The 13,363-nt window shown below is 32.6% G+C and overlaps 1 protein-coding gene across 42 annotated transcripts in view; it reads left to right on the forward strand.

Annotated features, from left to right (window-relative positions):
• PTPRD (protein tyrosine phosphatase, receptor type D) overlaps positions 1–13,363 on the forward strand; it is a 2,534,232-nt gene that overhangs the window by 1,167,487 nt on the left and 1,353,382 nt on the right. The window lies entirely within an intron of this gene.

Consider the following 13,363-nt stretch of genomic DNA (forward strand, 5'->3'; position numbering starts at 1 on the left):
ATAACTATAGAAATAGAAATGATAAGAAATACGCAGTAACTTTTCTAAGGTGATTTGGGGGATGTTATTTATTTGTTAACTTATGTGGTTGATACATTCAATAACATGTTAAAAGTGTGAAGATGGCTTGCATTTATAATTGATTACTACAGAATATAACTAAACTATGTTTGTGTTGTAAAACTAATTGGGTTATTTTAGTAAGAGAATTTTCAGGACCTATCTGTTCCTTAATAGTAAACTTGATAAAGATTTAGCTTGTAATTGAGATATAAATTGCAGATAGCATTGGCATTTGTATCATACATTTCATATTTGGGCAAAAATGACATCTTCGGAAACACAGAGACAATGAACTAAATCTCTTCTTGATCTGATAAAATAGCATTATTGTTTCATATGATAAAACAGGATTACTGAAATGTATATTAAAGAAGTTGTTTTAAATGACTATAGGCAACAACCACCTCTGGGCACTCAAAGGTATTCTCTTTGGTGAGGCTACTTAGAAATATTCCAGGTATGATTATAAAAAAAGAAAAAAAAAATACCACCTAGAATTATCTTCTCTACCACAAGGACTCTGCTAATAATGGAAGATGTTTTTATAAAATTTCATTTGGATATGAATAGAGCAATAATTTCATTCTTGAGAATTTGTTCTTTAATTTGTAGCTTGTAGTTTACAAATATAACTAAATGAAATGATAAGTTATTTTAACTTAAAAATGGTACAAAATATTTGTAAGATCTATTTGAATTTCTAGTCTTTTTAATATTCTTATATAAGCATATCATACATAGAAAGAATTGCTCGTATCTCAGGGCACAGTCTCTGTGAATTGCCATAAAATGAACATACCCATTTAACAAGCACTCATAGAAATTAAAAAACAAAAGGATAAAAAGAGTATATGAAACCCCACCTCATATAGTTACTTTTCTAGTAACTATACCCACAGAGCATATGCACTATCTTGAATTCTAGAAGGATAGATTACCTTGCTTACTTAATCACATTTTATAAATGTAAACATATGGTATGTACTGCTTTGCTTCTTATTCTCTAAATTACATTTGTAAGATTGTATGCATTGGTGAATCACTCATTCTCATTGCTGTGTAATATTAAACTGTATCCAGATTATGGTCCTTTCCCTCATTTGTAAGCATTTGGGTAGACTTCAGCTCTTATAAATAATAATTATATGGCCATTTGGAACATGTATTTTAGGGAATCTGTGTATATATTTTATTGGATATATAGGATATGTATATGCTCTGCTTTAGTAGATACTGACATTTTATCAAAGTGGTTATATCATGTTTCAACAGCAGGATATCAGTTCGGTTGCTCTGTATATTTGAGTGTATAGTATCTCAGTAATATTTGAGACTTTTCATTCTTCTATTTCAGTTCATTTGATGTGTATAAAGGGAATTTTTTTATTTGAATATATTAAAGGTATTAAAAACTTTATAATTATTTGTCATATTATATATCCTTATATAATTATTGTATCTATCCTTTTTTATTATATGCATATGAAAATTGAATCCTAAGCTGGATACATTCACTAATATACTGGAGTGGATCAACTTGATTCATAAGAGACAACTGTTGTGTGAAGAATTTTGAAGGCTGCATATTAGTTTGAAAAGGTGCCATGGTAGAAACATTTACATCACATATATTGGCAAACATTTGAAAACCGGGCTTTAACTTTTTTCTTGGAAAGCTAGTTTTTAAACATTTACCCAGCATGACACTGGATACATACACTGTATACAAAACCATTTGGTGGAATTTCTTATCTCGTGATAGTATCTTTTGATGGATAGAATTCTTCATTTTAATTTATTCTAGTTTATTAAGTTTATTTCTTATGTGATTAGGATTTTTATGTGCTATTTAAGAAATATTTACCTTAGCAGTGATTGTTAAGATATTTTTCTGTAGTTTAAAATTACCATTTGAATTTCACAGTTAATGATCTCAAGATATTAAGGATAATTCTTCTGTGGTATTATCTTGTATACTTAAGATAGTTAGCTGGATAGCTTTTCATTAGGATAGTAAATGCTCCGTGTATATGTTACCTTTTTAATGTAAAATTCATACATAAACATGACAACACTGATATTTGTGTTTAACAATTTGATGTAGCTATTTATAGTTAATTTGTCATATTTTACAAAGTTAGTATATGTATTTGTGCATTGTCCCCTATAAGTTTCAAATAACATAATCAAATGGCTATTATTTTGAAAGTAAGTATCTGGTGCTCAGTCACATCTGAGTCTTTGTGGCCCCATGTAGTGTGCCAGGCAGGCTCCTCTGCCTATGAAATTTTCCATACAAGAATATTGGAGTAGGTTGTCATTTCCTCCTCCAGAGAATCTTTCCAGTCCAGGTATGGAATCTGCTTCTCTTGCATCTCCTGCATTGTCAGGTAGATTCTTTACCACTACACCACTTGGGAAGCCCCCAAGTATCTAGCAGCATAGCAAACTTAATATGTAACTTTAACCTTAACTGTAGACAGTTTATTTCCATCATATATTACTGAATGAACCAAGTCTGAAAAATATTAAACAGAATCAATGAAAAAAAATAACCCTCAGAATATTAGGCTAATCTTTTTGCATTCAAATAAAATTATTGTCAAAATATATTTTTTGTATCTAAAACATTATACCATATAAATTGAATAAACATATAACTGTAGGAAAGGAAAGATATACCCAATCTGAATGCAGAGTTCCAAAGAATAACAAGGAGAGATAAGAAAGCCTTCCTAAGTAACTAATGTGAAGAAATAGAGGAAAACAATAGAATGGGGAAGACTAGACGCTCTTCAAGAAAATCAAGAAAAATGTTCCAAAGGAACATTTCATGCAAAGATATGCAGAGTGAAGAACAGAAACGGTATGGACTTAACAGAAGCATAAAATATTAAGAAGAGGTGGCAAGAATACACAGAACTATAAAAAAAATATCTTAATGACCCAGATAACCTCAGTGGTGTGATCACTCATCTAGAGCTAGACACCTTAGAGTGGGAAATCAAGTGGGCCTTAGGAAGCATCACTACAAACAAAGCTAGTGGAGGTGATGGAATTCTGGCTGAGCTATTTCAAATCCTAAAATATGATGCTGTTAAAGTGCTGCACTCAGTATGCCAGCAAATTTGGAAAACTGCAGTAGCCAAAGGACTAGAAAAGGTCAGTTTACATTCCAATTCCAAAGTATTGCAATACCAAAGAATATTCAAACTACCACACAATTGCAGTCATCTCACATGCTAGCAAAGTAATGCTCAGAATTCTCCAAGCCAGGCTTCAACAGTACATGAACTGAGAACTTTCAGATGTACAAGCTGGATTTAGAAAAGGCAGAGGAACCAGAGATCAAATTGCCAACATTCACTGGATCATGGAAACAGCAAGAGAATTCCAGACAAACATCTGCTTTATTGACTACTCCAAAGCCTTTGACTGTGTGAATCACAACAAACTGTGGAAAATTATTCAAGAGATGGCAACACCAGACCACCTTACCTGCCTCCTGAGAAACCTGTATACAGGTCAAGAAGAAAAAGTTAGAACCAGACATTGAACAATAGACTGGTTCCAAACTGGGAAAGGAGTACATTAAGGGTGACAATAAGTATATTGTCACCCAGCTTATTTAACTTACATTTAGCATACATCATACAAATGCCAGGCTGCATGAAGCACAAGGTGAAATCAAGATTGCCAGGAGAAATATCAATAACCTCAGATATGCAGATGACACCTCCCTTATGGCAGATAGTGAAGATGACCTAAAGAACTTCTTGAGGAAATTGAAAGAGGACAGTAAAAAAGCTGGCTTAAAGCTCAACATTCAAAAATCAAAGATCATGGCATCTGGTCCCATCTTTTCATGGTAAGTAGATGGGGAAACAATGGAAACAGTGACAGACTCTATTTTGGGGGGCTTCAAAATCACTGCGGTTGATGACTGCAGCCATGAAATTAAAAGATGCTTACTCCTTGGAAGAAAAGTTATGACCAACCTAGATAGCATATTAAAAAGCAGAGGCATTATTTTGCCAACAAGTCCCTCAGGTCAAAGCTATGGTTTTTGCAGTAATCATGTATGGATGTGAGAGTTGGACCATAAAGAAGGCTGAGTGCCAAAGAATTGATGCTTTTGAACTGTGGTGTCGGAGAAGACTCTTGAGAGTTCCTTGGGCAGCTGGAGATCAACCCTGTCAATCCCAAAGGAAATCAATCCTGAATATTCATTGGGAAGACTGATGCTGAAGCTCCAGTACATTGGCCACCTGATGCAAAGTGCCAACTTTGCACTGTTGCAAAAACAGTGGAAAAGACCCTGATGCTGGTAAAGATTGAAGACAGGAGGAGAAGGGGATGACAGAGGATCAGATGGTTGGATGGCATCACCAAGCTCCAGGAGATGGTGATGGACAGAGAAGCCTAGCTTGCTGCAGTCCATGGGGCTGCAAAGAGTCGGACAGCAGTTGAGGAACACTGAACAGCAACCATCAAGATAAATATATTGTGAAGGATTAATTACAGAGTATGGCTGTGTGAACCTCATTAAGATAGTCAAAGATATAGATGGTATAGATAGATAAGTTTTCCCAGGTGGCTCGGTGGTAGAGAATCTGCCTGTCAGTGCACAAGGCACAGGAGATGCAGGTTCGATCCCTGGGTCAGAAAGATTCCCTGAAGGAGGAAATTAGAGTCCACCCAGTATTCATTTCTGGAAAATCCCATGGACAGAGGAGCCTGGCCAGCTACAGTCCACAGGCTGCAAAGAATACGACATGACTGAGTACACATGCATAAATAGATAGATATCAATATAGACATATGACTTAAATTGTTGATGAATACAGTAGTGCACCACATACCTGTTTTTTGCCTAACAGGAATTATAATATTAAAAACAGTATTATTTTTTTCTTAAAACTCTGAGTAAATTATATATGCATATGTCTATATGTTTGCCACAGATTGTATTGCCTTTTTATGCAATTCTGTGAATTGAATGTGTTTTTTCCTCTTCAAGTAACGTTTTTGATTTAAATGCATTCAGTTTTCTCTATCATAGTCAAAATATTTGAGATTTAATGAAACATAATGGAATTAAATATTTTTTAAATGGAAATTTCAATAGTTTCAATACACACATATCTAATAGACTTTCTTTTTTAATATCTGGGTTTTTATTGCAGACCACTTCATTAACTTCAGAGTAACTCATAACTCAAAAAATAGACATGCAAAAGTAAATGATATAAAATTGTGTTTTAACAATTAGTTACTAATTTTCAAATCTATATAATAGTGAGAAGTCTGCTGAGAAAAAGTGAGAATTTATAGATTAACCCTTGAAATTAAAGAAAGATGACATTGATTTATTTTCATATATTTGGATAGAGCCTAGGATTAGTAACCCAGAGTTGTTATTCTTTTGAATATTCTTGCCTGCTTTAGATAGCCAAAGATGAAAAAATATGGAGTGTGTGCTAATTATAAGCTAATTAGCTGATTTTCACTGTTACAGCATTACTAATCACTGTGGGATAATTAACGCAGGAAGGACAAAGGTGAATGAAAAACTGAAAGGTGTTTTGAAGATTGGTTCAAAGACTTTACGTGGCAATAATAAGTCTAATCCTGTACTAGTCTTTTTAAATAGCTAAATAATGAGTTTATTTGTAAAATACAGCACAGCTTACACAAACCTTAATTCATGAATGTGTCTGTCCCTGAAGATAAATGAAAGTTAAAGGAAAAAAAAAAATCCAGTGAAGATAGACACTGAATAGAAGTAACTGATAACAGTTAAATATACTTTATTTACACAGAGATTACAGAGTTTAAGGGCAAATAAAGTTCAAAGATACACAGCTGACTTATTGAAGGAAGAAAAACAGTAGAAACTGAAGAGATGTCAACATGTAGAATATTTTATTATATATAATTTGAGCCCCAAACTAAAACAAAATTGAATTATACAATAAAATTATAGTCTGAGAGTACAAACACCCTTTAAAAAGAAAAAAATAAATGGTGAAATATATTCAGAAAAAAAATTCCAAATAACTAAGATGTTTTGGTACTATAAATGAAGACTGAATTTTTTTCTTTTTTGTAATTAAATGCTATTTTAATTTTAATTTTTAACATTTTATTGTAGCAAAATGCACATACGATTAAATTTACTAACCTTAGAGTAAAATTATTGGACACACAAAATATCATCTGTATATTTTTAGTTCATATTTAATGATATATTCATTTAACTGTTAAAGTACAATATTGTTTTTTCTCTCCCTGAAAAGTCATATTTTTAGTTTCTGGCCCAATATCTGGCAACAGCAGATGTTCTCTGAACCTTTGCTATCTAGAATATCAAGTTTATATAAACTAGGTAGAAGTTTTTTGTTTCTTTTACTAAATAAACCATTTTTTTCTGAAATACATCCTCCTTCCAAACTTTCCTTTCCTCCTCCTTCCCTCCTTTCCTTCCTTCATCCCACAAATTCCAACATTTGTGAAGGATTTACCATGCACTATGAAGATGGCTAACTAATGTTACAATGGTAGAACAGACAAGACATATACATTTATTAATTTTACAGTCTAAGAAGAAAAAAGATTATTGTTAAAGTAAGTCTCAATTTTGATAAATATTATGAAGACATACATTCTCAAATATAAAATAACTGGTACAGAAGTTGATATTTACTGCTTCAAAGGAAAAATAGAGTTTCCCATAATAAGGGAATGAAGAGAGAAAGGAGTATAAAGAGATTTCTAGCCTTGGAGGAAAAGGGGAGCTTGGAATGTTCAAAGAGGGTAAATAATGTTAGTGTGCACAGATCACAGTAAGTAAAAAGGAAGGAGGCATGACAAAGGTTAAGTCTGTAGGTCATGATAAGTGTATTAGATTTTGTTGTAAATGCCATTGGAAGTTGTTGATCATTTTTCCTAGGTGTTTAAGATAAGTTCTTTGTGGGGAATGAATTAGTGGGAAATATTTCTAGAAGTGGAAAGGTCATTTAGGAGGAGACGTTTGCAGAGTTCTAGAGATAGATGTGATAACTCAATCGAGGACGGGATCTCTGTGATGAATTTACAATGTATTTTAGATGCAGAACCAAAAGGACTTATTTGATTTGAAGTAGATGGTGAGAGAAAAAATGGCAAGCATGAATCCAACATTTGAACAATTAATTGTGTAGCAAAACAATTCACAACTAAGTTGGTTAAGATGGATCTGGGAGGCAGGTTCTAGTAATAGAACCAATAACTCCATTTGGAATCAAGAATATCTTGTCTTACCTCTCTTTTGCACTTGTTACTTCAAACAAAAACCATTTGAAGGCAAGTAGGGAATGAGGATTCAACGCTGTACATTCTAACTACTCATGAAAGGCAATGATCTGGCAAACCAGCTTCTCATAGCTAACTGTCCTGGGTTGATGGTTATAGAAGTATGTATGAATTGACACTGAAAAGGCATATGGCAACTGTTGGGACCCAAGCATTCTGTGGAATGAGGCTGACATTAAATGTACATGTAGTGCAACAAACTTCAATAAGCTCTGGGATTATAATGTGAGTTTATAGTGAGATTTGGATAGTATATGCAATGAAAGGAGAAGCAATGGCTGATTATTCTTTTTTTAATTTTATTTTATTTAACTTTACAATATTGTATTGGTTTTGCCATATATCAAAATGAATCTGCCACAGGTATACATGTGTTCCCCATCCTGAACCCTCCTCCCTTCTCCCTCCCCATACCATCCCTCTGGGTCATCCAGTGCACCATCCCCAAGCATCCAGTATCATGCATCGAACCTGGACTGGCGACTCGTTTCATATATGATATTATACATATTTCAATGCCATTCTCCCAAATCATCCCACCCTCTCCCTCTCCCACAGAGTCCAAAAGACTGTTCTATACATCAGTGTCTCTTTTGCTGTCTCGTATACAGGGTTATTGTTACCATCTTTCTAAATTCCATGATTATTCTTTAAAAAAATTATTGGGAAAAAAATAGGAAGAGTTTATTCCAAGGAGCAAAGAATTTCTAACTTTAATGTGAACTCTCACAGGAAAACATAAGCAAATATTAAAATTAAACAGGATAAATTTACTAAATTATAAAAAGAAGCTGAAAGATCTCTATAAATTTCTATCTTTACTCTTATCTTCTCTAGAAAACTGCATCTCTCAACTTGAAGGAATCCAAGGGAAAAGAAAATAGTGTTTTCTTTCATTTTGTTAACCTGCAAAGAAGTTTCTATACATCCATATCTGCCTTCTTTAACAGGGGTGAAAATATAGGAAGCTTCCCTGTCATTCTTTGTCTCTGGAGGTGGGACAACTGATTGCCTTGCTTTGTTTGCATCATGAAATCCCTTCTTTCACATATTTACTAGGTAAATGTATCATAGTGGATATCCATTCACAAGACCACAGTCTGACCTGCATTCTGATCCACTTTCCCTGAAAATTTGACCTTGGGAATTTTTTGCACTTAGTTCAAACCATTCCACTGCTAAGGAAAATAGATATTATCTGATTATACAATAGAGAGATCTGAATGTTACCATTTAAGGGAAGAAGCACTCATGGGACTATCACCTCTGGCAGTTTTGTATTTTAGTCCAGCATATCCCTAGCTATAATCTTGAGATGACCATATGATATTTAGCCTTGATGAACAAATACGGAAAAACTTGGTATTTAATCAGTTGGCTTCTCAAAGAGTTTCTCTTTACTCATGATAACCATACTTTATGTCAGCAACTGAAGAATTATGATATGGTAAAAGTAAGAACATTAATATTTTAAGGATCTCAAATATTTAAATCTAACTGTTACATATATTGAATTTTCAATCTCAGATTCTAATAAATGGGCTAAGTATGGTTATTTGATTTCTATTGTTATTTGTGATAGTTACGTATTCAATGAGTTTATTTTGATATATAGTTATTGCGAAAATGCAAATGTATTTTCTATAAACATACCAGAACATGAATTTATTTCAACTGATGCATCTCATTCCAATCTGGTGGATGACAAGAAGTTATAATAATGTCATTATGAATACCTTATTATTTTGAAATAAATTGAAAAGTAGAATGTTTTTTAGACTAATTTGATGTCTCTATTATATGCTTAAGTTAAATCATGATTATTTTAGCACATAAGTAAATTACCATCATAAATTATAATGGTATCACTAAAAACTTGGCACAGACATTCTGCTGATTCCTCGCACTTTTGCCACATGCTCTGGGATGGACAATGATCTATATTGTTGTAAAAGGAAATTAAACAATGCGGAGTATGGAAAAAGCTGAAGGAGTTGAGGAAATTTTGTTATTCCACAATACTTACATAGCAACTTTTAACAGATTCAATAGTTATTATTCTGATGGTACTTCCATTGTATTGGACATTCATAGGAGGTAATGGGAAGAGAGAGAGACAGACTGAGAAAACAGAGATTACAAATACTGTATTTTGAAGCAGCGTAATTGGGATCCACCTTCCCACTATTTTAAAAACAACACCATTTAATAATATCTGTGAATTAACGGAAAAATCATAAGCTCTGAACATCTACAATTTAGGAGCAAGGGTAAGTTTATTTTCCAATTATGGATTTTTAAATTAAGCTTTTCCCCCAGCTATAAAATTTATAAAGTGAACGTAGATTTAAGGTAGACTTACTCCTGGAAAGTATTGTATGAAAAATACTAGGTAAGAGGATCTTTTAATAAATCTCTGAAACCATTATTTAAGAGATTAAAGTGTACTTCTTTCTTACAAGTGATAATGTTTATAATAAACCCTCTATCTAATTCAAACAAAAAATTTGTGAGGTTTGTCTCTAACCTCAAGAGGTTCTAACAGATCTCTTAGTAAAATTGGTTTCCCATGTTCATAGGATCTGTCCATCAACTAGCATATAAATCTATTATAGAGATGGAATTGCCATGACATCATTATTGTACAATGTGTCTGTTAATAATAGCAGAATAAACATTTTATCACTATGATCATTGATTATTTTGTGACTGCAAAGATGTGCTTTTAAAAATCGGAGATAATTATAACACATTGATACATGTATTTATTATATTTAAATATCTTTCACCTATTAATCCAATTATTTAAAGTAGAACTATTTTACTTCAAATTACTCACAAAATTTAATTTTATTCATGAACTTTCACAGTTTCCTAAAAGTATCATTAGTAAGTCAATTGTTCTTATAATGTAAATTTCAAGCATGACAAGTAAAATGTTGTATAAAAGGCTTACCGTGCAAAATTATTTTGAATACTATTACTAGAACATTTGCCCACGCGTGAAATAGAAACATAACTACAAAATTTTCAGGTCAAACCATAGTATCAGGAAAAGGTTGAACATAAATTAAGCATGAATCCAATATATTTGGGAGGGACTTCATTTTCTTCTTGAGAAATCAAAGAAGGACACTTATTAAACTTGGTATGAAATTTCTCAAGTAAAACTTAAAAAACCTAACCTTATTAAGGACACACATAACAAAAGCACTGGCTTGTTCAGTGTTTCATTTTAAACTTTTGGGAGTGATTTCAGTTAAGTATATATATATATATATATATAAAGGATTAAAAGACACTATACCTATTCTAGAGGACATATGGAAAAAGAATTTCACCAGGGATCAAGCATGTGAGAATGTTCATTCCTTCATGTGTTCCACACAGACTTACTGAAAGTAAATATATGCATAACACAGTGCTGATCACTAGCCTGCAAACTGAATAAGAGCTCATTTTGCAACACCCTGAGGGGTGAAAGGGACAAATATGTATGTGTATATCATGTCAGTCCAACATAGTAAGATATATTGAGGATGCAAAATGTGCCAGGCAATGTGCTAAATTCCTTATAGCGATTACCTCTTTTAATCCTCGTAATACCTCTGTGAGAGAGGACTTTTGCTTCCAGTAAAATTGAGATTAAGAGAAAGTATGAAGCTTGCTCAAGGCTGAACAACCAGAGAGAAGTAGACTAGAGACGATGCATCCTATTAAAAGAACATGGAGAAAGCTTTATAGAAGAGGCTAAGATGATAATAGATGCCTACTGGAGTCTATGAAGGCATTTTCTCTTATGGGTGTAAAATCTGAGCAGGTTGTAAAATTATAGAAAGATTATGAGCTTTGCAAGGAAGTGAAGGCAGATCCCCCTTGGGAATATTTCCATTTAATAAGATTTTCTTGGAGTATTGCTTTCTGGCCTTCATTTTATCATGTATAATATGTGATAGTGGGGCAACATGACTTATAAGATTTTTTTGAGTTCTAGAATTTTCTGACGCTATATCTATTTACATAAAAATAAAAGAAGTGGCTTCTGAGTTAATGCTGAAGCATCTGAGACTTTTGAGGCTATATCACTGATTCTGTCATCCTGTGCATGGATTAAACCTTATCTGTTTTCTCCAACAATAACCAGCTATGAGTAGATTTTTTTCCCCTTTAAAGAGATTGAAAGTCATAAATGAGAGGACTGACAAATCTGTGGTAGTTGATAACTCAGGATTCTATTCTATCCCAGTTAGGACTCTCTTTGCTTTTTATCCCCAAATGTTTTCTAGTTGCTGTGGGAAAATTTCATGTTTTATACCTTGAAAGATTTCCCATTGCCATGTTTGAAAAGTCAAGGTATTTATAGCCCTCAGAGGGATGTATCACGTGCTGGGTAGTGATAACCACTAGTCTCCCAGAAAAAGCCAATGAGGTTGGGAAAATAGCAAAGGAAACAGAAAAATACCTATATGTAAAAATAAAATAAAATAAAATAAAAAATTCTAAATCCTGTGTTATTCTCTGCTTATCAAAAGAAAGTCAAGATTAACTTATATTTACTTAGAATGGGAAACTGGAAAATTAAAGTTAATTATTTTTCTTCCAACCAGCTTCAGTGAATTTAATCTGAAATAAAAATTGTCTAATATACTGCTTAGCAAAATGCTTTTAGCTCATTCATTAAAAATTGTGTGAATTTCCTAAGAAAAAATAAGTATATAACTAAATACTCAGGCAATCTTCTTATGTAATCTTTGAAAGTCATCTTTATGGGCCTGAAATTAATGTTTGTATGTATTTTCATCCACTTGATTGAACTTGTGGTTTGAAATGAATTGCTTTTGCATCAAATATGTTATATTAATCTTACTATAATAAGCAATTCTACCTTTCATCTATAAAAACATAAATAGTGAGAAATATTCAGGAAGACCTTTTATAAATGCAAATATAAAAATATTTATTTCACCATATTATTGCTTTGTCATTTATATGCTCAAATTTTCAGAGAACAATAACAAAATTGGCTTTTAAACTACTGATTCCTTCCTTTATTATTTCTGTACCATAGTAAGATACTTTTTTCTCTCAAAATTAAGATTGAAAACAAAAAGATGAAAAAGCAATACATTGATTAGTATTTAGTGACAAAGAATACAAAGAATTCAGAAAAGAGAGCAGAAGTCACCAAAAGTAGAGTCAGCCATAGGTTTTTGATAAGTGCTTTAGTGGATAAACTCTTCCCATCATTTGCTCTGTTCAAGCTGGGTTATTAAGTGAAATTAATTCCATTTCCCACCTTTAGCTTTTCTTATGGCAAATGTAGTAGGTAACCTGACATCTTTGATTAAAATTTTCTTTAAAAAGAAGTGATAGAACATAATACAGGATTATTAAACCCATTGTGTAAGCATAATGATTTGAATCAGTTGTATGCAAATTTAACATGCACAGCATTTCCCAGAGCAAGCTTGTTAAAACATCACATTTATTTTCAGGTACTCCTGCCATCCAGGGTGTTTGATTCAGTAGATCTGGAGTAACATCTGGGAGTGATGTTTTAATCAAGCATTACAAGGGTGATTCTAAACAGGTTGTTTTTAGATCACTTTTGGGAAAGCTGTTTTTGAGAGAAATGAATGATATGTTTTTATATGAAAAGCAAAGTAGGTAGATAACACAGAACATTAAAAAAATTGTAGAAGGGGCATTACTAAGAGGAAAAATTGGACTCTGGTAGTAGTTAGTTAAAATAAATCTCTTGCTATTTTGTTTAGTCTTCACAAAATCTCTGAGAGAGGTATTATCATAGGATAAAAATCTAAAATTCCAAGATAGTAAGGATTTTTTACATATATTACCAACATGATATATTACCAGAGTTCATGCTGTTTCCACTTTGCTAAACAAAGTTGAGGGAATAAGTAACAGGGAAGAAAGAAATCATTTA

The sequence above is a fragment of the Bos indicus x Bos taurus genome, chromosome 8 (genome assembly GCF_003369695.1).
Source record: "Bos indicus x Bos taurus breed Angus x Brahman F1 hybrid chromosome 8, Bos_hybrid_MaternalHap_v2.0, whole genome shotgun sequence".
In the NCBI taxonomy this organism is placed as follows: Eukaryota; Metazoa; Chordata; class Mammalia; order Artiodactyla; family Bovidae; genus Bos; species Bos indicus x Bos taurus.